The sequence below is a fragment of the Neomonachus schauinslandi genome, chromosome 10 (assembly GCF_002201575.2).
Source record: "Neomonachus schauinslandi chromosome 10, ASM220157v2, whole genome shotgun sequence".
Classification (NCBI taxonomy): Eukaryota; Metazoa; Chordata; class Mammalia; order Carnivora; family Phocidae; genus Neomonachus; species Neomonachus schauinslandi.
Window position 1 is genome coordinate 114,050,736 of NC_058412.1, and position 25,787 is coordinate 114,076,522.

The 25,787-nt window shown below is 39.0% G+C and overlaps 1 protein-coding gene across 2 annotated transcripts in view; it reads left to right on the top strand.

Annotated features, from left to right (window-relative positions):
* ITCH (itchy E3 ubiquitin protein ligase) overlaps window positions 1–25,787 on the top strand; it is a 121,439-nt gene that overhangs the window by 677 nt on the left and 94,975 nt on the right. The window contains exon 2 of one of the 2 annotated variants that reach the window (XM_021689029.1): window positions 3,225–3,301. The gene's annotated coding sequence lies outside the window, so the exon portion shown is untranslated. Of the gene's footprint in view, window positions 1–3,224; window positions 3,302–25,787 lie in introns of those variants that run through there. The other variant, XM_021689031.1, reaches the window with a different exon arrangement.

Below are 25,787 nucleotides of genomic sequence, written 5' to 3' on the forward strand. Positions count from 1 at the left end.
AGTTTTGCAGACGTGGAGCTGTCACTGCCCTCCCCCTTGAGTGCCCTTTTCTTTAGCCGAGAAAAGAAAAAAGTAGCCATGAACGTATTCTAAGGGTCGAAACGTGATGAGGATATGACTTAGCGGGAACTAAGTGGGGAACTCAAGTTTTCAGACATAGTCCCGGGCCACGACTTAAAGAGAAACGCCGGGTTTCTGCACTCAAGGTAGACGTTAGGCCTAAAGTTAGAGATGTAACCAGGTGAACGTGCAAACTACCCGCAATTCACGATTCCCCAGTCACAACTTAACTTGGTTTTTTGCTTACATTCGCCTCTTCATCTTGTTACATTTTCTGCCATAATTCTACAGCGTCAGTGTACTTTTGGGGAAGGAAAAGTGGGGTTTTTTTCTTTGGAAATTATTCAGGCACTGGAGCCAGCCACTTATCATTGCATCTAGTTGGGGTCTCCCGCATCTACTCCTAATATAACTAGATTTTAAGGAAGTAGTGTAAAGGCAGTGTATTTCCACCCTCAAAATCGGCTAAGGATTTCTCAGCTGAAATAAAATTCTCATGGCAGATAATGCTGAGAGTCTGCACTATGTATTCATAGATTTACTGGAGGTACAGTTACAACAGAGAAAGTAAGTTTTTTGGTTGTGAAAGAAGGAATTCTTTCATGTTCAGTGTAAGAATCAAGTCAAGAAGGATATGAAATAAACGAGTGTAGAATACTTTTTCACAGTATTCTAGAGGGAATCATTTCTAAATTCTTTTTAAAAAAACACATCTGTTCACCTATTGGAAGAGATAGACAAACCAATAATTCCCAAAATTGTCCATTAGAATAATTAGGGGAGCTTTTTAAAGGTAGAAATTCCAGGGTCTCCTTTTCTGAGATTGATTTAGTAGGTCTGCTTTGGCCCTGAAGAATTTATTTTTAAAACATGCCTCAGGCAGCTCTCATGGTCTTGGGAACCAATGAGGCAAACAATACTGTGAAACTACTGAGGAATGCTCAAAAAACTTTGATGAGACAGAACTGACCAGTTCTGTCTGGGGTTTGGCCACAGAAGGTGGCAGGACCTACCCCTGGTCCTAAGTTGGGTCTTATATGACGGGTAGGAGTGTGATGAGGATGGGGAAAGGGAAGGACAGGGCAGACAGAGAAAACCCCTTAGTGCTTTGTGTAAATGCAGAAGATTGTGGGAGAAAAAGGGTTCTTGGAGCAGGGAGTGGGATGGGGAAGGAGAGCATTGTGGGACGTGAGGTCAGAAAGGTAAAAGGAGGTAACTATATGAAAAGTTACAATGCTAAAAGACTTGAGTTTTATGTTAGCAGTAGATTAAGATTTTGAACAGGGAAGTGATACGAGTTACATGTATGTTGTAGAAAAATGGCTCTAGTGGTGAGTGAAAGGGTGGCAGAGTGGCTATTGCTGAGGTCTAGGTGAGAGGTGAAAAGGCTTGATGTTGGAGAGAGGCTGCAGCGATTAGATTTAGTTTACTAGTGCAATATTGTTGCCATATTTTTGGATGAGAATTTTTAGGACCAGACTGGGTAAAAAGGCTCTTATTCTGTAAAAAGAACCCACTAGCAAATTTGAATAATTTGCCAGGTTATATATATTGATGGTATCAGAGTATATTGTTAATTAGCACTTTTGAAAAATTAGAATCAGATTGGCTGCAATTTGGAGGAGAACTTGGAGATTAGACTGCAATTTATGACTATCAACACTATTGCTCTAAGCTTGTTTGAAGTGTTTTTCTTTCATACTCAGAAACTTGGTATTAGAATTTTAGAGTTGGAAGAGATTGCAGAGATTATCTAGTCCACAGTGGCAAATATATTTTAGCTTATGGACCAGCAGAGTGCTTTGAAGTAGCTGCCAGAGCACTGTATTGAGAAGGATTTTGGTCATTTGTGTTCTCTGGGAAAGGGAGTTACGATTGATTAGTGATGCTTCGTGTGGACATAGTTATCTAGTAGGTGATATATGTGCCAGGTATATGCCATCCTTAGACTATTCCAAACTATTAATTTTCTGTTTGTTTATTAAAAAAAAATCCTAAGCAGGTTCAATAATTTACCTAGAACTAGTTAAGAATTAGAGCTAGAATTAGAACTGAGTTTAGTTTGTTATTCTCCAGTGTGTCAAGATGAATGTGTGCTGCTCAAGAGCTTTTGGTATTAGACCAAAAGAAAAAAGATATTTCTAGCTTGTGCCTCTTAACTGTTGAGGCAAGAGTTTAACAAGGAACTTTGGCCTAGAAGTGAATTTTATTTATTCTGGCTTAAGAAATTTGTTGTTACAGGAAATAGTCACCTGCTTGTGTGTTTTTTTTTTCCCCCCCTCACCCCTCACTTCTTGTTCCTTACGTCTCTCTCAATTTTGGGTTTTGGGGATTGGTTTTCTTTATATGAGTTAAAGCAAAAGTGTATAAAGTTATTTTTTCCTGAATTTACAGCACCTTGCCGAATTCTAGGCTCATAATAAGCTCTTAGTAAAGGCATGTTGATTTTTGTGGCTGTACATGATACTGGTTTTGAGTTAACATAAATTAGCGGGTGGGGGAGTGTGCAGAATTGAATTGCAGCATTATCTGGTTGGTAGGTCGGCCTTCAGCTAAAAATACTGGGTTGGAAATAGCCTCACAACTAGTAGCCATTAACCAAGAGCTGTTCTCCTTCAGTCTAGCAGTGCACTGTCCTTGGAAAACTGCTGCCACCTCAGCTTTTTTTCTTTTCAGAACTGACTGTACTCTGATCCTTGAAGTGCTTTTTCTTTTCCTATCCTTAGGAGCCTCCCAAGTTGCAGGGACCATTCTTACAGTGACCCCCGTAGGTAGAGTGTGTGTTTTATGGCCATCTTCATTTTGCCGTGTAGCCATCATACTCAGGTGGGCATCACCCCATACACTGTAGGAGTCATTTTTCCCCTGACTCACCTTCTTACCCTGCTTGCCCCATCAAAAATTATCTCTCCCCCCCAAATTATCTATCACATGGAACTTTTATTTTTATTATTTTTTAAAAAGTAATTTCTGTGCCCATCGTGGTTCTTGAACTCATGACCCCAAGATCAAGAGTTACATGCTCTACCAACTGAGCCAGCCAGGCACCCTTAATCCCATGAAACTTAAAAAGACATTGTGCTGTCAGATTCCCAAGGTCAATGCTAATCTGATGTGTTTAACCATAGGAATAATGTGTTAATGGACCCTCCTTTCCCTCTCAGGTAACATGCATTTAACAGTGGCCTTCTGGAGACAGCGCCTTAACCCAAAGAAGTGACTTGAACGGTGAGAACTTCAGGTATGGTGGCAGGCCTGTGAAAGAGATTGGGGGACAGAAATGGTGCAGAGGGTGAGCTCTACTCATATAACTGCTGTGGGGAGGTATGGGGAGAGAGGATGTTGATACTGACTACATCAGTTGGTTGAAATAGGCATTTTCCACTTGGATTTGAAACTCAGAGTCTCCTCTATAAGGATTAGCCTGTGAGCCACACTTTGCTCTTACTTTGGGTCTTCTGACTTTTCTGTTTTTGTTTTTCCTGGACATACACACATTTTTCCCATTTGTGCTGTTTTATAAATGTTTTTCTCTGTATACTTGTCCAGATACGTGCATTATGGTTAAAAAGTGTAAGAAGTAAAAAGAAGGCAACATGCAGTGGAGAAAGAGAATTTGGAAAGAAAAGGTCTGATTTGATTTTGCCACTGACAAACTGTGACTTTTGGCAAGTTATTTAATCTTGCCTGGTCTCAGTTTATATATCTGTAAAATACATGTATTGATTCCTGCCTGCCTTCCTGACATTGTTGTGAAGTTCAAATAAAATAATACATGCTAAAGCTTTAGAAAACAATGAATTCACAACTTAAGACATTATCTAGGTCTATAAGGTGGGAGATATTGGCAGTAATACTGAGAAGGAAAACACGAGGACAGGACAGATTGACTTTAAAAGATCGGGAGAGAGAAAAGGAAGACTCTACTGGGTAAGAAAAAAAGTAGAGCATGAAAAAACTCAAGCAGTAAGAGAGTAAGGAGTGAATGAAGTAGAACTATTGAATTGGTAGGTGAGAAAGCTGAATAGGATAGAGAGTGGTCCCTTTCACTAATTCTAACCTTGCAATTCTTCGTTGTCATTGTCATTACTACCTTCACATAAATGTTCTAGATTCCATACTTAGATTCCTGTCTTCACTGTAAACATCAGTATTTATTATTCATACCTCTATGTGACCCTTTGTGTTTAGTTTATATTTTTGTTAACTAATTATCTTATAAATGCTTAGAAACCAAGACTATGATTTACTTGTTATGGTGTCCCAGGCCATTGTTATAATCAAATGTGTGCTTACTCTGTTTTTTTATAATTATGGAGAGAAAGGAAGGAGATGGGGTAGCTTTGTGAGAGATAGTAGGAAAGGAAGTGGCTAAGAGGGAAAGTAGATAAATAAGACATGGTAAGAAGAATTCTCAAAAAATAATGAAAGGAAATACATGAAAATGAAGAATACATAGAGCAAAAAGAGAAGGGGAAAAGGAGATGGTGTTATCTGCAGTAAAGGAACAAAGCAGCTTTCATTTCTTTAATGGTGACATAATACCTCACAAAAAGTTATGTGCTGGGAAAGATTCTTCATACCAAGTATCTTTTTTTTTTTTTTTTTTTTAAAGATTTTATTTATGTGACAGAGAGGAAGAGAGCACAAGCAGGGGGAGTGGCAGAGGGAGAGGGAGAAGCAGGCTCCCCACTGAGCAGGGAGCCCAGTGTGGGGCTTGATGATCCCAGAACACTGGGATCATCACCTGAGCCGAAGGCAGACGCTTCACCAACTGAGCCACCCAGTTGCCCCCATACCAAGTATCTTTAAAATAGTTCTAAAAGTATCCCCTACGTCCTGAACTCACAGAGTAGTTCTTTGTGGAAAGAAAACTAAGGCAAAATTCAGGAGACCTGGGTTCTAGCCTTGGTATTTCTTGTTACTTAGTTCTATAATCTTGGGCAATTCACTTAAATCTCTCTGGGCCTCCGTTTCCTCACTTGTCCGTTAAGGTATCAGATGATCTCTCCGTTTTCTCACTCTTTGATTATATTTTGTGCTTTATGTTCTGTCTCACTAATTTTTCAGGGCTTTGTTGATACCACAATATAAGATTGGTCTTAGAAATATCTTATAGTAGAACTTCATAGTATCCATTACCTTATAAATGAGAAGCCATTATATTTTAAATTCTACTTTAAACATTGGCAGAAAGAGAGACTTGTAGAAAACCCAAGTATAGAAATGTTTGTAATATTCAGCAAGCACTTACTGAGCTCCTGTTTTGCTAGGTCCCAACAGGTACTTAATATAAAACCCCTGCCTCAAGGATTTTGTGTTTTTGTCAGGAAAACAAACTTGCTCACCAGTAATTATTGTAAAAAGCAAGGTGATAAGTGCTATAATAAGGATTGCATTGCATTGCAATTTAAGGTAGTAACTTTAGATTTCTTAGTTCTTTTAACGTAATTGAATATGTGCTAAGTGCTGCTCTATGCTAGGTATTACAGGGACTCAGGATGAAAAAGAAAGTCCCTGCCCTCAAGAAACTTGCAGGTTTTTTTTCATGTCTGGAAACTGCTTACCCTAATAGATTTACCCTTCTGTCCCAGGAAAGAAGTTTTGTATTGTATCATCACTTCATAGTTTTAAACTAAGAATTCATTGCATATTGAGCTTGCCTCACTCCAGAAATGTTTAATAACATACTTGCTTTCTGAGAAAATCTGTATTATTTTATTGGATCTGTAATGTTTTCTCTGTCAATGACAGAAATTTTCTTTTAGGGTAAGGAAAAAATCCAGATGCCATCTGGATGGCATGTTGAGGTGAACTTTCGTTTGCTTCTTAATTCATTCAGAGAAAGAGGGGTATCTAAAATTTAGCCTTGATTCTTTGTTCCAGGGAATCAGTTCAGTTGGTCACAGAGGAGAGGATGCTAGTCTAAAGGAATCATATTGTAGGGATTAACAGTATGTACTAGAGTTAGATTGTCTGGTTTTGAATTTTGGCTCTACCGTGTACTGGGAGTATGACCTTGGTCAAGTTCCTCATCTGTAAATTGGGACTAGAAATTGCATATATCCATAGGGTTGTTGTGTGGATTAAATAAGATAATGTATTTTTGCTTGAACAATAGTTGGCTCACAATAAGTATGAGGTGTTCATTGCTATAATTGTTTTATTATCATTATTACCACCAACCTTGTCTTAAAATTTTTGTCTGAATTCTTTAATTCATTAAGTAAACTTATCTAGGGTGAGCATTGTAAATTTAAATGGAACATTTTAAGTAGTAAAGATCAAATTGATACTTAAGTGAACTAGGGAATTCATGTTCCTCTAATAGGGTAGCTGTTAAGTGGCTTTGGCTTACTTTTTTTTTTTTTTATTCTTAGGCTTACTTTTTTAATTGACCGTTTTAACCATTAAAAAATACCTAATTCAGTGTTGGCTCACTCTTGATCTAGTGGGGAGTATAGAACCAAGTGTGGACTGAACATCTTAACTTTTTTCTAAACAGAAGCTGGGAATCCAGATTTTGTGAGAAATCTTTATTTTTAAATGTTGGCAACTTTTGAAAATCATAATATAAACACTGTGGGCCAAGCAAATCACCACTGCGGGCAGGATTTGTCTTGTGGGTTGCCGCTTTGCAACCTCTGTTCTGGAGCTTGACTTTTTGCATCAAAGCCCATGCTCCCTGCCTTCCGGGAAGAAAGTCCTTACCCACATAAAGATTTAAAACAATTCAGGCAATACCTCAGTCTAGGGCTGAATGAGAGGTATGCAGAATAATTATTAAGGCAGAGAGGAGGAGGAAGAAAGTTATTTAAGATGGATTTAGAATGGGCAAAGGTATGGAGGCAGGAATGGACTTGAGATGGTGGTAGTACAGCGAATAGATTAGTTGGAGTTTAGATTAGTCTGAAGAGGGTTTATATGGGCCTGGTAATAGGAGAAAGTTTGGAAAAGTTAAGAGACCAGCCTTCTTGTTTTGGGATAACCTTAAGTCCTATTGGCTGACAGAATAAAATGATGTTTTGTGGTGATTTATTAGGTAATACTGAGGTCTGCAGTATTTACTAGGGCTGGTAGGGTTTGGAGGCAGGGAGAACAGGCTAGGGAGGTAGGTGGTAGTGGGAATGGAAAGGAAGGGACAAAAGCTTGTATAAGAGACAAAAGCATATATATGGGTCACCTTGTGACAGTGGGACCCTGCAGTAGATAAAGATAGCCAATTTTGAAAGCTTTTCCCCTGTTCACTCTTTTGTAAAAACTTGGGTATGTGAGAATAATACTATTATCCCTCCTTTTTTGTGTTGTAGATCTTTATCACTCTCTCCACCCCAGCACCCTCCTTAATGATGGATCATATACATAGTCTTATGATTTCCCAGGTTGCACACATAGAATAGAAAAAAGAAGAAATTTTCAGCTGCTTATCACATTTCTAGTTTTGGGTTTTTGGTAATCTCAGTTAACCTCTGATAAGTTTCATTAGACTTTATACATGGATTTTTGTATTTATCAAAGTTTGGAAATACTGACAGTTTGCTCATGGAAAAGATGTAGAATTTTGCTGCAGAAACTTGACACAATAATTCATGATTTAGAATGTTTAAAGAAACTGATAAATGTTGTAGAAAGGTGGAATGTGTTTATTCTGTGTAACTTGAGAAAGTGATTTTTAGGATTTTATTTTCACCAGGCCTTTTGTCCTGTTTATACTGTCTCATGAAAATTTTGACATACACGGGGAAGTTATTTCTTATTCTTGGCTAAAATGCCAAATGTAGTTATTGTAAGTAGTTTTTTTGATAAGTAAGCTGAGTAGTATGTTAGGTGTAGCCTGAGTATTAAGAATAGTTGAGATGCAGCAGTATTTCCCTCAATGATGAATAAAAGTACTGAACTGAGCCTCTGAAAAGTACAAAAAGTTGCTGCTGTCAGAGAGATGCAGCAATAGGGTCAAATAGATTTGAGCTAAATCTAAACCTGTTTAATGGAGAAGGGATTTTTTTTTTTTTTTTTTAAAGCATGGTCTAACCTAGTTTTTGGAATTCATTTGTTCTGAATATTGAAAGGCATTTTCAGGTGGTTCATTTAATTATAGATTTGCTCTGGAAGTGGGAAGGTAAGGAACATGAGAGGGATTAGCTGCATTTGTTTCTGTGAAAAGTCAGTAGTGAAAAGGAAATCGCAGATTATCTTTTTCTGTTCTTGAAATTTTTGGAGGAAAGATATTTAACTACAGGTCTTAATTAAAAACTATATTCTATGTATATATTGAAATGTGCAGAACCTAGTTACTACTGCTCTTCATTGTCTAGAATGTTGCTGACATTTATCTGCTGTCATCTCCTTGCCCTTTGTCTTTGTCCTTGAGGATTTTGACTTTATTTTGCTGGTGTTTCAAGAGGGAATGGAGATGGAGTGCTTATGTTCATTTAGCCCAGTTAGTTGATTTTACTGTATCAGTTGATGTTTTCATCTCTAAGGGACAATGAAAATGATTGACTTATCTGTTCTGTTTATCTGTTTGTTTTTAAGATTTTATTTATTTGACAGAGAGCGAGCAGGAGAGCACAGTCAGGGGGAGCGGGAGAGGGAGAAGCAGGGCCCCCGCTGAGCAGGGAGCCCGATGTGGGGCTTGATCCCAGGACCCTGGGATCATGACCTGAGCTGAAGGCAGTTACTTAACCCACTGAGCCACCCAGGTGCCCCTTTGTTTCTTTCTTTTTGTGGTAAAATACACATGACGTAAAATTGACTATTGTAAACGTTTTTAAGTGTTCAGTTTAGTGACATTAAGTACATTCACTTTGGGACGCCTGGGTCGCTCAGTGGGTTGAGCATCTGCCTTCAGCTCAGGTCATGATCCCGGAAACCCAGGATCGAGCCCCAGGTTGAGCTCCTTTCCTTGTTCAGCAGGGAGCCTGCTTCTTCTGCATGCTGCTCCCCCTGCTTGTGCTCATAAATAAATAAGTAAATAAGTAATCTATCTTAAAAAAAAGTATGTTCACTTTGTTGTGCAGCCATTACCATTGTGCATCTCTAGAATTTTTTCATCATCCCAGACTGAAACTCAGTACCCATTAAAAAATAACTCCCCACTTCCCTTCCCTTAACCCCTCGTAACCACTATGCTACTTTTTTGTCTCTGTATAGAATTTGACTATTTTAAGTACTTCATGTAAGTGGAATCATACAGTATTTGTCATTTATGTCTGGCTTATTTCACTTTGCATAATGTCTTCAAGGTTCATGGTGTAGCATGTGTCAGGATGTCATTCCTTTTTTTTTTAAAGATTTTATTTATTTATTTTGACAGAGAGACAGAGAAGAAACAAGCAGGGGGATTGGGAGAGGGAGAAGCAGGCTTCCCGCTGAGCAGAGAGCCTGATGTGGGGCTTGATCCCAGGACCCTGAGATCATGACCCGAGCCGAAGGCAGACGCTTAACGACTGAGCCACCCAGGCACCCCGATTTCATTCCTTTTTTAAGGCTGACTAATACCCCATCTTAATGTGAAGAACACATTTTGTTTATTCATTCTTCTGTTGATGGACAGTTAGCTTACTTTCACCTTTTGGCTTTTGTGAATAATGATGCTGTGAATGTGGGTGCACAAATAACTGTTTGAGTCTCTTCTTTTAGTATTTTTAGGTATATTCCCAATAATGGAATTTCTGGATCAGGTGATAATGCTGTGTTTAATTTTTTGAGGAAGCACCATACTGTTCAACAGCAGCTATACCGTTTTACATTCCCACCAGTAGTGCACAAGAATTACAGTTTTCCACACTCATACCATTTGTTATTTGCTGTTTATTTTAAAAATCATCCTGACGAGTAAATCGGTATCTCATTATAGTTTTTATTTGCATTTCTCTAATGATTAATGATACTGAATATCTTTTCATGTACTTATTGGCTGTTAGTATATTTTTTGAGAAATGTCTGCTCAAGTCCTTTTCCCATTTTTTTAATTAGGGTTGTTTCGTATTTGGTATCCTAATAATTTTGTAGGCTTCTGCCCATATCTTTTCTGTTTCTTAGTCTACTGCTATTCTCCTCCTTTCCTATTGTTGACAGAGCAGCTAGAACCATTCTCTCCAATGTATAGTCCCTCAGTAAATGTTTGATTAAAGGTTAAAAGTAGGGCTTTGTGGAAAGGTAGAGGTTGGTTGGGGCAAGACCTTATTACATTTTTCTCTAGTTTTGGAGTTCCCTATTCTCTTAACCATTTACTTGGTGGGGTAAACCTTTTTTTTTTTTTTTTTTTCCCGTTTTTTAAGATTTATTTATTTGAGAGGGAGAGATCAAGCAAGCACGGGGGAGAGGCAGAGAGAGAGAGGGAGGGAGAGAATCCCCAAGCAGGCTTCCTGCTGAGCTGGGAGCCTGACGCGGGGCTCTATCCCAGGACCCTGAGATCATGTTAACCAGCTGAGCCACCCAGGCGCCCCTGGTTGGGTAGACATTTATGAAAGATTATGCTTTTAGGGGAAGAAGTCCATGTGTCATTTGATTTCATTTTAGAGAAGGAAAATATAGGATCTTCTTAAAAGAAATTTGATTCTTCTCTGAGAAGCTTGCTATGATTACTGTTTATCTAAGAAAATATAAGTCAGCTTGAGGTATCCAAAGAAGGATTTTACTTTTGTGATTTCAAAGGAAGAAAACCTGTTTTAATCATTTCAGTAATTCTTTTTTTTTTTTTTAAGTACTCTCTATACTCATTATGGGGCTCGAACTCACAACCCTGAGATTAAGAGTCTGATGCTCTACCACTGAGCCAGCCAGGTGCCTCTCAGTGATTCACTTCTTACTTAACTTTTTATTGTGTAATGATTTGGAATTTCTTATTTTGAGGCTGCTCTTTATTAGGGATTTTTGTTTCTGTTTTAGACAAGAGGGGATTAGGAGTGATCCTAGACTCAATATAGATGTTAATAATTTTGAAAAGGACCAACCTGAATAAATTCAAGTATAACAATGACATAAGTATAATTTGTTTTTTTTTTTCATTTTTTAAAATTTAAATTCAGTTAATTAACATATAATGTATTATTGGTTTCAGAGGTAGAGGTCAGTGATTCATCAGTCTTATTAATACCCAGTGCTCATTACATCATATGTCCTCCTTAATGTCTGTCACCCGGTCACTCCATCCCTCCACCTCCCTCCCCTCCTGTTTCTTTGAGTTTTCTTGTTGTCTTTCTTGTTTCCTTTAAGGAACAATGGTTTTAAATTGTGAAATTAATGTTGAACAAGGCTAGAGATCTCTGTTTTTGGCCACATCTTTTGTTCTGACCTTGGACAATCCATTTTGATTAGGGGGTTATTGAGTTGTAAGAATTCTTTGTAAATTCTGGATATAAGTCTTCTATTAGATACGCATTTTACAAATATATTCTCCTAGCCTTTGGTTGTCTTTTCATTTTCTTAATAATGTCTTTTGAAAAGTAGAGTTCCTAATTTTGTTGAGGCTTAATTTCTCAGTTTTTTCTTTTATGGGTTGTACTTTTGCCATATGTAAGAAATCTTTGCCTAACTGGGCAATCCATTTAACTTTCCTGGATTTCAATTTGTTTACCTGTAAGAACAAATAAGATGTGTGTGTATTTTGACTTCTTTGCAATAGTATTTTTATTCAGTGCCTTTTTGGATTCAAAGTAGAGGAGGTAGTCTTGGGATAGAATACTAAGGTGAAAATCTACAGACCCATATTAGAATATAGAATTGGCTCTGCTTTCATAATCCTATTTGTTTCCTAATGGGTAAGTGGTGATTTGTCTCTCCTTCCCTCCCCCCCCCCCAATTATTTAGGGCTCTTGGATGTAAATGATTCTCCGTGGTTTTTTTCTGGGTTTTTGATACAATTTGAATAACAATGGGTTTTGGCTTCTTTTAATAAAAATATAGATTTAGGGCGCCTGGGTGGCTCAGTTGGTTAAGCGACTGCCTTCGGCTCAGGTCATGATCCTGGAGTCCTGGGATCGAGTCCCACATCGGGCTCCCTGCTCAGCAGGGAGTCTGCTTCTCCCTCTGACCCTCCTCCCTCTCATGCTCTCTGTCTCTCATGCTCTCTGTCTCAAATAAATAAATAAAATCTTTAAAAAAAAAATGTTTATCAGCTGTTTGGGAGAACAGGGAGAAAATTGTCTTCTGAAATAGTGGGTACAGAGTTCAAACCAGCAAATGAATACTGAAGGTTTGATTCTAGTGCCAATTTTCTTAAATTCTTTTGTCATACTCTTGAACCTTGAAAGTTACATCTTTCTCTTTTTCTCTTTGAATAAGATAATTGTCTTTTTATGCATATGCTTTAGATCCACACACATACATTTGGTTGGAAAATGGGAAAGGAGCTTTCAGTGATCTGAGATCATTTACATGATGTTCAGAGCCAAGGTGTCACTTTTGAGAACGAGAGAGAATGGTCTACGCTCTACCTCTCTGTTAAGGTAACTTTTTCTAGTAAATAAGAAAGCAGTTTTTCAACAGTCTCTTTAACAAATGGTGTTGGGAAAATTGGACAGCCACATGCAGAAGAATGAAACTGGACCATTTCCTTACACCACACACAAAAATAGACTCAAAATGGGTGAAAGACCTAAATGTGAGACAGGAATCCATCAAAACCCTAGAGGAGAACACAGGCAACAACCTCTTCGACCTTAGCCACAGCAGCTTCTTCCTAAAAACATCGCCAAAGGCAAGGGAAGCAAGGGCAAAAATGAACTGTTGGGACTTCGTCAAGATTAAAAAGCTTTTGCACAGCAAAGGAAACAGTCAACAAAACCAAAAGAGAACCAACAGAATGGGAGAAGATATTTGCAAATGACATTATCAGATAAAGGGCTGGTATCCAAAATCTATAAAGAACTTATCAAACTCAACACCCAAAGAACAAATAATCCAGTCAAGAAATGGGCAGAAGACATGAACAGACATTTCTCTAAAGAAGACATCCAAATGGCCAACAGACACATGAAAAAGCACTCAACATCACTCGGCATCAGGGAACTACAAATCAAAACCTCAGTGAGGTACCACCTCGCACCAGTCAGAATGGCTAAAATTAACAAGTCAGGAAATGACAGATGTTGGTGAGGATGTGGAGAAAGGGGAACCCTCCTACGCTGTTGGTGGGAATGCAAGCTGGTGCAGCCACTCTGGAAGACAGTATGGAGGTTCCTCAAAAAGTTGAAAATAGAGCTACCCTATGACCCAGCAGTTGTACTACTGGGTATTTACCCCCAAAGATACAGATGTAGTGATCCGAAGGGGCACATGCACCCCAATGTTTATAGCAGCAATGTCCACAATAGCCAAACTATGGAAAGAGCCAATATGTCCATCAAGTGGATAAAGAAGATGTGGTGTATATATCTACAATGGAATATTATGCAGCCATCAAAAAACCCACAAAACCGAAATCTTACCATTTGCGACAATGTGGGTAGAACTAGAGGGTATTATGCTAAGCGAAATAAGTCAATCAGAGAAAGACAAGCATCATATGATCTCACTGATATGAGGAATTCTTAATCTCAGGAAACAAACTGAGGGTTGCTGGAGTGGTGGGGGGTGGGAGGGATGGGGTGGCTGGGTGATGGACATTGGGGAGGGTATGTGCCATGGTGAGCGCTGTGAATTGTGTAAGACTGATGATGAATCATAGATCTGTACCTCTGAAACAAATAATACATTATATGTTTAAAAAAAAAAAGAGGGCGCCTGGGTGGCTCAGTTGGTTAAGCGACTGCCTTCGGCTCAGGTCATGATTCTGGAGTCCCGGGATCGAGTCCCGCATCGGGCTCCCTGCTCAGCAGGGGGTCTGCTTCTCCCTCTGCCCTCTTCCCTCTCGTGCTCTCTGTCTCTCATTCTCTCTCTCTCAAATAAAAAAAAAAAATAGTAGGAAGGGAAAAATGAAGGGGGGAGGAATTGGAGGGGGAGACGAACCATGAAAGACTATGGACTCTGAGAAACAAAATTAGAGTTTTAGAGGGAAGGAGGTGGGGAGGGATGGGTTAGCCCGGTGATGGGTATTAAGGAGGGCACGTATTGAATGGAGCACTGGGTGTTATATGCAAACAATGAATCATGGAACACTGCATCAAAAACTAATGATGTATGGTGACTAACATAATAAAATAAAATTTTTAAAAAAAGCAGTTTTTCCCCATCGTCAGTGGGTTTGAATTCCATTTCCTCTTACTTTATTGAGAATGTTATGGAAATGAGCATTTGCCTTCTACAACCCAAAGAACTCTTATCCCCTCTGATAATACCTTCAACTCATACATCAAGTTCAGTTCCCTTTCCATCATTAGTAGAGAATGGGATCTAAACATTGTTCCTTCTAGTTAGTCTCTGCTACTATGACTGGAGAGAGCAGGATCTAGTTTTCAACCCAGCTGGGTAGTGTGACTACTGGTTGCATACACAAGAACCATTATCATCTCCATGGTTCTACTTCCATCTGGATTGAGGCTCCATTCTTCACAGTAGTGGCTAGTGAATGAATACAGACTTTTAAAAACCGATCCTTTTAGACACAGCTATTTCACTTAAGTGGTGGTTTGAGAACATGGCTAAGTGGCCCTGTCCAAAGGAGACTACTCAGTATTTACAGTTACTATGTATGCTTCTGTATTTTATTTTATTTTATTTTTTTAAAGATATATTTATTTGGGGGGGGGGCAAAAGGAGGAGAGGATCTCAAGCAGACTCTCCACTGAGTGCGGAGCCCAACTTGGCTCGATCTCACAACCCTCAGATCATGACCTGAGCTGAAATCAAGAGTCAGACACTCTGCTGACTGAACCACCCAGGTGCCCCATTTCCATATTGTAGTAAGGCTGTTTGAGAGTTTGACTTATTTAGGTTTTAGTTCTCTGAATACCACGGTGTACTTTGCTCTTTGAGCTATGTACTTGTGCTTCAACAAGCAGTTTTTCTCCTTACCAGTTTAGTGTGTGGTTTTTTGGGGCTTGTTTGTTTTTGTTTTTTTGAGAGAGAGGTGGGGGGGAAGGGCAGAGGTAGAGGGATAGAGAGAATCTTAAGCAGGCGCCACGCCAAGTGCAGAGCCTGACTATGCAGGGCTCGATGGGGAGCATCAGTCTTACAACCCTGAGATCATGACCTGAGCTGAAATCAAGAGTCAAATGCTTAAGTGACTGAGCCACTGAGTTGCCCCTAGTGTATTTTCTGAAATGTCTTTTTTGATGGCTTTTTTTAAGAATAATAGGCCCATATTAAATTACTGAAAAATTTTCTAGGTCAGAATAGTTGTGGCCTCTAAAAATAACGGATTATGTTAGATATGTTATTTCTGAAAATAAACCAAGCAAATTTCATAATATCCTGACTAATAATTTTTCTATAAATAAGATAAATGTTTTAAAGTAAGGCTAGAAATGTAGTTTGCTGTTTGTTGCTTATGGGACAAGATATTACTGAAATAATCTTGTGAAATGTGTCTTTCTCTTTCCACATTTTTATTTCTCTTGCCTTTCAGGAAGATGTTAAGGTTAGTTTTTACCTCTGGCAGTGTTTTAGCACCTCCTTTCTACATTAGACATTGTCACATTTTTCTAGTGTGATAGTAAATATTACTCGAAATAAACGATACAGAAGTGTTAAGAATTGACCCTATTTTAAGTTTCTTTGTAACTGACAGACTAATACGTAATAGATTATTTTAATATTGTACTAGATCTTAGATTCAAACTGATATCTTGAGTGGTTCAATTCACAGTGGTTTACCAGGTGAAGATAGAGACTCTACTGTACTTGATGGTGAAGGGTTTTTGGTTTTTTTTTTTAAGATTTTATTTATTTGTGAGAGAGACAATGAGAGACAGAGAGCATGAGAGGGAGGAGGGTCAGAGGGAGAAGCAGACTCCCTGCTGAGCAGGGAGCCCGATGTGGGACTCGATCCCGGGACTCCAGGATCATGACTTGAGCCGAAGGCAGTCGCTTAACCAACTGAGCCACCCAGGCGCCCGATGGTGAAGGTTTTTTTAAAAGTCATGTAAAAAAGTCCGTTATTTTTTAAATTTTATTTTTATTTATTTTTTTAAAGATTATATTTATTTGTTAGAGAGAGCACAAGTAGGGGGAGTGGCAACCAGAGGGAGAAGCAGGCTCCCGCTGAGCAAGGAGCCTGATGTGGGACTCGATCCCAGGACCCTGAGATCATGACCTGAGCTGAAGTCACACGCTTAACTGTCTGAGCCACTCAGGCGCCCCTGGAGTTAGGTTTATTGAGATGTAACTTGCACATAGTAAAATTCATCCTTTTCTAGTGTACAGGTCTTTGAATTTTGACAAACAGTTGTGTTCCTTTGTGGTCATATATTTCTCCCCAGCTCTAACTTCTAAGAAGTACGGATGTGTTTTCTGTCCCAGTAGTTTTGCCTTTTACAGAATGTCATATAAATAGAATCATAGGATATATCAGTTCCTAGAACTGCTGTAACAAGTTACCACATACTGGTTAGTTTAAAACAGCTGAACCTTATTCTGTCACAGTATTGGAGTCTAAAAGACCAAACTAAGATGTCAGTAGGGCTGGAACTTCTCAGAAGGAGAATCTGTGCCATGCCTCTCTTGTAGCTTCTGATGGTTGCTGGCCATCCTCGCAGTCCTTGGCTTTGTATATGCTTCTTTCCAATCTCTGCCTCTGTCTTTGTGTGGCATTCTCCCTGTGTTGTCACATCATCTTTACTCTGTGCATGTCTGTATGTCCAAATTTTCTTCTTAAAAGGACACAAGTCATTGAATTAGGGCCCGCTCTAATCTAGTATGACCTCATCATAAGGATTACATCTACAAAGATCCTATAAGACAAATAAGGTCACATTCTGAGGTTGCAGGTGGACATAAATTTTGGAGAGACACTATTCAGCATAGCACATAGGGTATGTAGTTTTTTAAAAAAAATGTGTTTTTTGGTGGGTACCTGGGTGGCTCAGTTGGTTAAGCGTCCAACTGGATTTTGGCTCAGGTCATGATCTCAGGGTAGTGGAATCAAGCCCCACCTCAGGCTCCGTGCTCAGCTGGGTGTGTGCTGGAGATTCTCTTTCCCTCTGCTCCTCCCCCCGCCCCCATGCATGCACCCATGCTCTCTTAAATCTTTTTTTTTTTTTTTAAAGATTTTATTTACTTATTTGACAGAGACACAGCGAGAGAGGGAACACAAGCAGGGGGAGTGGGAGAGGGAGAAGCAGGCTTCCCGCCGAGCAGGGAGCTTGATGCGGGGCTCGATCCCAGGACTCTGGGATCATGACCTGAGCCGAAGGCAGATGCTTAACGACGGAGCCACCCAGGTGCCCCATAAAAATCTTTTTTAAAAATGTGTTTTTTTAAAATGTTTTTAATGCTACTTTTAAAAAAATACAGTAAAATTGGCTTATTTTTGGTGTACAGTTGTATGAATTTTAACTCATGTACAGATTTTTGTAACACCATAATCAGGATATAGAACAATTCCCTCACGCCAGAAACCTCCCTTGTACTGCACTTTGTAGTTCTACCCACCCTCTACTCTTTTTTTTTTTTTTTTAAAGATTTTATTTATTTTTTAGAGAGCGAGCGAGAGAAACAGCATGAGAGGGGAGAGGGTCAGAGGGGGAAGCAGGCTCCCCGCTGAGCGGGGAGCCCGATGTGGGACTCGATCCCAGGACCCTGGGATCATGACCTGAGCCGAAGGCAGACGCTTAACCATCTGAGCCACCCAGGCGCCCCCCACCCTCTACTCTTAACAGCAATAGATTTGTTATCTATCTCTCTTGTTTTGTCTTTTGGAGATTGTCACTGTAAGCGGAATAATACATATGTAACTTTTTTTTTTTTTTAAAGATTTTATTTATTTATTTGACAGAGAGAGGGAGAGCACAAGTAGGCAGAGTGGCAGGCAGAGGGAGAGGGAGAAGCAGGCTCTCTGCTGTTCAGGGAGCTGGACGCGGGGCTTGATCCCAGGGCCCTGGGATCACGACCTGAGCCGAAGACAGCCACTTGAACTGACTGAGCCACCCAGGCACCCCTAGGTAGGGTTTCTTAATCTTGGTACTATGACATGTTGGGCTGCGTAATTAATTCTCTGTTGTGGAGAGCTAGATTGTAGGATGTTTAGCAGCATCCCTTGCTTCTATCCATTAGGTAACAGCAGCCACCTGCACCTCCAAGCCAGTTGTTAAAAAAAAAGAAAAAAATCCCATTGTACAAAATAGCCTTCGGTTAAGAACTCTGCTCTAAGGTAAATACCTAGAAATGGGATTGTTGGGTTGTATGGTAAATGTGTTGAAATTAGGCAAAGTAGGCAAAATATTTTCCATATTGACTTTACCATTTTGTGTTCCAGCCAGCAATATAAGGATGTTTGCATCCTTGTCAGTGCTTGTTATTGTCAGTATTTTCTTGTTGTTAGCCATTCTAATAGGAATGTCATGGTATCTCACTGTGATGGGGTACTCTTTATATTCTTCTTCCTCTTCCTCCTCTTCTCCAGCTATTTTGAAAAAAATCTAAGCTACAGAAAAATCAGAAGAATAGTATCGTGAATACTTGTGAGCACTTGGCCTAGATTGACCAGTTAATAACATCTTTTCACATTTACTTTCTCTCTCTCTCTAGATACTTTTGATTTTGCTGAACCATAAGGAAGTAAGTTGCAGCCATCATGATATTTCACCCCTAAACACTTTTGCATTACTTCTCCCAAGAAAAAGGATTTTTTCCTAACCATAAGTGTGTTATTACTTCAAAGAAAATTATCCTTAATTCCATAATACCAACTAATACTCATACTCAGATTTTCCCAGTTGCCCCCAAAAGTCTTTTATGGTTTTGCCTTCAGATCTAGGATTCAATCAAGGTTTACACATTTGTTGTTATGTCTCTTTGTTTTGTTTTTTTTTTAAAGATTTTATTTATTAGAGAGCATGCGAGAGCATGAGTGAGGGGCAGAGAGAGAGGGAGAAGCAGACTCCCTGCTGAGTAGGGAGACCCATGTGGGGCTCGATCCCAGCACTCTGGGATCATGACCTGAGCCGAAGGCAGACGCTTAACTAACTGAGCCACTCAAGCACCCCGGTTCCTTGCCACATACACCTTTTTATAGGGCTGCTGGAGTCTCCTCACAAATTGGCAGCTGGCTTCCCTGAAAGCAAGTAACCCGGGAAAGTGGCATCACCCGCCCCCCCCCTTTTTTAATTGTGGTACAATGCATATAACAGTAAAATTTACCATCATAACCATTTTTTTAAGGATTTCTTTAAAGATTTTATTTATTTGTCAGAGAGAGAGCACGAGCAGGGGGAGCGGCAGGCAGAGAGAGAAATAGGCTCCCCGTTGAGCAAGGAGCCTGACTCAGGACTTGATCCCAAGACCTCAGGACCATGACCTGAGCCGAAGGCAGACACCCAACTGACTGAGCCACCCAGGCATCCCCTATCATAACCATTTTTTAAAAAGATGTATTTATTTATTTTAGGGATAATAGGTGAGTCGGGGGAGGGGCAAAAGGAGACGGAGAGGGGAAACAGACTCCCCACTGAGTGTGGAGCCTGATGTAGGGCTTGATTTCAGGACCCAGACATCATGACCTGAGCTGAAACCAAGAGTCAGACGCTTAACCAACTGAGCCACGTAGGCGTCCCCATCATAACCATTTTAAGTCTATGGTTCAGTGGTACTCTACTGAGTACCACTTCATATCACTGTGCATTCATTACCACCATCCATCTCTAGAACTCTTTTCGTCTTGCAAAATTGAAACTCTACCTCATTAAACAATAACTCCACATCCCCTCCTCCCCTGAGCCCTTGGTGTAACTATTGCTGTACTTTTGGTCTCTGATTTTGACTACTCTCGGTAGCTCATATAAATGGAATCATCTTTTTGTGGCTGGCTTATTTCACTCAGCATAACGTCCTCAAGGTCTGTCCATGTTATAGCCTGTGTCAGAATGTACTTCCTTTTATTTTCCTTCCTAATACTATTCCATTGTATGTATATACCACGTTTTGCTTATCCATTCATCCATTGATGGACACTTGGGTAACTTCCACATTTTAGCTATTATGAATAAGGCTCCTATGAACTTGTGTGTACAAACACCTCTTCTAGACCCTACTTTGAATTCTTTTGGGTATATAGCAGGACATGGAATTACTGGATCATATGGTAATTCTATTTTTACATTTTTGAGGATCCACCATACTGTTTCCCACAGCAGCTGTATCCTTTTACATTCTCACCATCGGTGCACAAGGATTACAGTTTCTCCACATCTTTGACAACATTTGTTATTATCTTGGTTTTTTTGGATAGTAGCCATCCTGATGGGTATGAGTTGGTATTTTATTGTGGTTTTGATTTGGATTTCCCTAATGATTAGTGGTATTGAGTGTCTTTTCATGTACTTACTGGCCATTCTTTGGAGAAATGTCTGTTCAAACACTATCCATTTTTGAATTAAGTTTTTATTGTTGTTGAGTTTTAGGAGTTCTCTGTATATTCTGGATATTAATCCTTTAGATGAATGATTTGCAAGTATTTTCTCCTCTTTTGTAGGTTGCCTTTCATCCTGTTGATAGTGTCTTTTGTGCAAAAGTTTTAGATTTTAGTGAAGTCCAGTTTATTTTTTTCTTTGTTGCTTATACCTTTGGTGTCATTGGACTCATTGCCAAATCCAATGTTGTGAAGTATTTGTCCTATTTTCCTCTAAGAGTTTTATATTTTTAGGTCTTAGCATTTAGGTCTTTGATCCATTTTTAATTTTTGTAAATGGTGTTAGGTAAAGGTCCCAACTTTATTCTTTTGCAAGTGGACATCCAGTTTTCCCAGCACCATTCCCCATTGAATGGTCTTGGCAGTTGTCAAAAATCATTTTACTTTATATGTAAGAGTTTATTTTTGGGCTCTCTGTTCTAGTCCAGTGGAATAAGTTTGTATGTCTTTATGCCAGTACCACAATGTTTTGATTATTACAGCTTTGTACTAAATTTTGAAATCAGGAAATATAAGTCCTCTAACTTTGTTCTTTTTCAAGATTGTTTTGGCCATTCAAGGTCTCTGAAGATTCTATATGAATTTTAGGATGGATTTTCTGTTTCTGCAAGAAACATCACTGGGTTTTTTATACGGGTTGCATTGAATCTGTAGACTGCTTTGGGTAGTATTAACATCTTAATATTAAGACTTCTAATCCATAAACACAGGATGTCTTTCTATTTATTTGTGTCTTAATTTCTTTCAGCAGTGTTTTATAGTTTTCAGTGTTAAAAGTCTTTTACCTCATTGGTTAATTCATAAGTGTCTTACTGTTTGTTTTCTTTTTAAAGATTTTATATATTTGAGAGAGAGCGAGAGAAAGCAGGAGTGGGGGTGGGGCAGAGAGAGGGAGAAGCAGGCTCCCCGCTGAGCAGGGAGGCAGACTGGGGCTTGATTCCAGGACCCCAGGATCATGACCTGAGTGGAAAGTAGATGCTTAACCTACTAAATTTATAAATGGATTTGTTCTCTTAATTTCCTGTTTGGATTGTTGATTGTTAATGAATGGAAATGCAGCAGATTTTTGTGTGTTGATTTCTGTATCTTGCTAGTTTGCTGAATTTATTAGTTCTAACAGCTTTTGTGTGTGTGTGGAATCTCTAAGGTTTTCTATATATAAAAGATCCTATCTTCAAACAGAATTTTACTTCTTCCTTTCTAATTTGGGTGCTTTTTATTTCTTTTTCTTGCTTAATTGCTTTGGTTTGGACTTCCAGGACTGTGTTGAATGGGAGTGATGAGAGTGGGCATCCTTGCTTTATTCCTGGTCTTCAAGAAAAAGCTTTCATTCGGGCTCCTGGGTGGCTCAGTTGGTTAAGCGACTGCCTTCGGCTCAGGTCATGATCCTGGAGTCCCGGGATCGAGTCCCGCATCGGGCTCCCTGCTTGGCGGGGGGTCTTCTTCTCCCTCTGATCCTCCCCCATCTCGTGTTCTCTTTCTCTGTCTCATTCTCTCTCTCAAATAAATAAATAAAATCTTAAAAAAAAAAAAAAAGAAAGAAAAAGCTTTCATTCTTTCACCATTGAGTATGATGTCTGTTGTGGGTTTTTCGTATATGGCTTTTATTAACATACTGAGGTGGTTCCCTTTTATTCCTACTTTGTTGAATGTTTTTATCATGAAAAGATATTAAATTTTGTCAGATGCTTTTTCTCTGTCAATTGAGATGATCATGGTTTTTTTCCCCTTCATTCTTTTAATATGGTGTATTATATTGATTAATTTTTATATTTTGAACCATCCTTGAATGCCAGGAATAAACCTACTTGGTGTATAATCCTTTCAGTATGCTGAGAAATGTCTATTTCTACCTTCAAACATGTTAGTTTTTGCTTCATATATTTTGATGGCCTGTTACTAGTTGTGTAAATGTTTATAATTGCTGTATCTTCCTGCTGTTTTGGACCTTTTATTAATATTGTAACATCTTTTGTCTCATAACCTTTTTTTTTTAGTTCTGTTTGTTTGTTTATCTATCTATTTAATCTCTATACCCAACATGGGGCTTGAATTTACTACGCTGAGATCAAGTGTCATATGTTCCCCTAACTGAGCCAGCCAGGCTCCCCTGTCTCATAACCTTTTTTGATTTAAAGTCATTTTGGGGGTACCTGGGTGGCTCAGTTGGTTAAATGTCTGCCTTTGGCTCAGGTCATGATCCCGGAGTCCTGGGATCAAGTCCCGCATTGGGCTCCCTGCTCGGCGGAGAGTATGCTTCTCGCTCTTCCTCTGCTCTTCCCCCCCCCCGCGGCCCCCCCCCCCCCCGCTCGTACTCTTTCTCTCTGTCTCAAATAAATAAAATCTTAAAAAAAAAATAAAGTCTACTTTGTCTGACTTTAGTAGACTTACCTCAGCAGTCCTTTGGTTACTATTTATAATTTACATGTATTATCTTTTTCTATCCTTTTAGCCTTTTTGTGTCTTTGGATCTAGAATGAGTCTCTTGTAGACAGCATATGATCAGATGATGTTTTTAATCCATTCTACCAATTTCTGTCTTTTGATTGGAGAGTTCAGTCCATTTCATGTAAAGTAATTACTGGTAAAGAGGGACTTCCTCATTTTACTCTTTGTTTTCCATATGTGTTACAGCTTTTTTTGTCATTCATTTCCTTCATTACTGTCATTGTGTTTAATTGATAGTGAAACATTTACATTGCCTTCTCGTGTCCTTTTGTGTATATTCTGTAACTTCTTTGTGGTTACCATGGGGATTACATTTAAAGTCCTAAAGTTATAATACTCTAATTTGAATTTATAACTGCTTAATTTCAATAATATAAAAAGCTGTTACTTTAGAGCTCTGTCACTACCCATTTTAGTTGTTGATGTTACAAAATTACATCTTTACACATTGTTGTGGCATTGCTTTTTATGACCTTGCCTTGGAAGTCACATACTGTCCTTTCTATTCATGAACATTCTATTCATTAGAAGAGAGTAACTAAATCTGGCCTGCATTCAAGAGGCAGGGTATTAGGTTCCATCTTTTGAAGGGAGGAGTATCAAATAGTTTATGGATATATTTTAAAATGCCATCATCTATTGATGATTCTTGCCTGACTCAATTATTACATTAGAGGTTGCAAAATAATGGTTCTTTCATTTCTTCTTCATTTATTAAGCTCAGCTAAATTTTAAAGGGAAAGTCAGTCCCCATGACCAGCCTCCAAATACTATTTCCAAACCAGTTTTTTTTATTACATTTTATTACTTTTTATTCTTATCCCCAGATCTTCTGGTTTATTAGATTACTTAACATTTCTGTGCTTGTTTCATCGTTGGTGAAATGTGGATAGTAGTATCTATGTCATAGGGAATGTATTAATTTCCTGTGACTGCTATAACAACTTACCTCTAACTTGGTGACTTAAAATAGAGAATTTCTCACAGTTCTTGAGGCCAGAAGTCTGAAGTCAAGATGTCAGAAGAACTGCATTTGCTCTAAAAGCTCTAGGGAGAATCCTTCCTTCCTTTTCCCACCTTCTGGTGGCTCTAGGTGTCCCTTGGCTTGTGGCTGCATAATTTTAATCTCTGCCTGTCTTCACGTGGCCTTTTTCTCTTCTGCTTTTTGTGTGTCTCTTAATAGGACAGTTGTCATTGGATTTAAGGTCCACCTGGATAATCCGGGATGATATCATCTTGAAATTCCTAATTATATCTGTAAAGACCCTTTTTCCAAGTAAGGTCACATTTGTAGGTTTCAGGAAATCAGATGTGGACATAGTATTTTGGGAGCCACTACTCAACTCATTATGGGGAGATTGTATTAAATGAGTTACTACATGTAAAATTCTTTACAACAGTTCCCAGCACATGATTATTCAGCAAACTAGTTATTTTTTTTGAAAGATTTTAGTTTTAAGTATGTCTACACCCAAGTGGATCTCGAACTCACAACCCTGAGATCAAGAGTCGCATGCTCCACTGACAGCCAACAGGTGCCCCAAACTAGTTTTTTTTTTTTTTTTTTTTTTTAAGTGGGGGAGGAGCAGAGTGAAAGAGCAAGAATCTTAAGCAGGCTCCAAGCCCAGGGCAGAGCCTGTTGCAGAGCCTGATACAGGGCTCACAACCCTGAGATCATGACCTGAGCCAAAATCAAGAGTTGGATGCTTAACCAACTGAGCCCAAACTAATAATTTTTTATGATGATGATGCTTGTAGTTTATTGCAGCCTCCTGAATTTAATACTTTTTCTTTTATACTACCTTATTTTAGCAGTTTAAATTTCCGTACCTATCATCCACAATTAGTGTGGCTTTATGTCATGGTTTGCCTAGTATAGATCTGGTTTATTCCTGTTGACATAGCATTTCATCTTGTCCCTGTTCACAATCAAAGCCATCCCAATTTGTGTGAAAAATTAAATGGTCACCCTCCCATAATTCATCCTATCCTTTATTTTGCCTTTTAAGAAATAAATGATTACCAAATGTAAAATAAGTATGCACCCTTCTATTTGATTAGTAAGAACTTCAGGATAAGTTCTAAGCATGTTAGGTTGGTACTTCAGTGTAAGTTTTCTTCATGTAATTTAGAGCAAAGATCTTACGTTACCCTAGTACTTAGCCAAGATTATACCTTGGCTTCTCTGTTAGTGTTCTATTGCTATGCAATAGATTATCCTGAAGTTCAGGGCTTAAAATAATAATAACTGGGGCACCTGGGTGGCTCAGTTGTTAAGCATCTGCCTTCAGCTCAGGTCATGATCCCAGGGTCCTGGGATCGAGCCGCGCATTGGGCTCCCTGCTCGGCGGGAAGCCTGCTTCTCCCTGTCCCACTCCCCTGCTTGTGCTCCCTCTCTCGCGGTCTCTCTCTGTGTCAAATAAATAAATAAAATCTTTAAAAAAAAATAACTTATTATCTTCTGCAGTTTCTGTGGGTGAAAAATTTGGGAGTGGCTTAGCTGAGCAGTTGTGGCTTAAGGTCTCTCTTGGTACCTCCTGATATCTGTTACATATCAGGCTGCATTGATCTTTAGTCTTGACTGGGACTGGAATATCTACTTCCAAGGTCGCCCACTCATGGTTAGCAAATTGGTGCTGGCTTTTGGTGGGAGGCTTCATTTCCTAGCTTTTGTTGTTGTTTTCTCTTTGTGTTGCCCTGTTATGAATATGTTTTATGTTTACACATTTGTATAGTTACCCAAAAATAGTTGGCTTTTGAGATAAATATT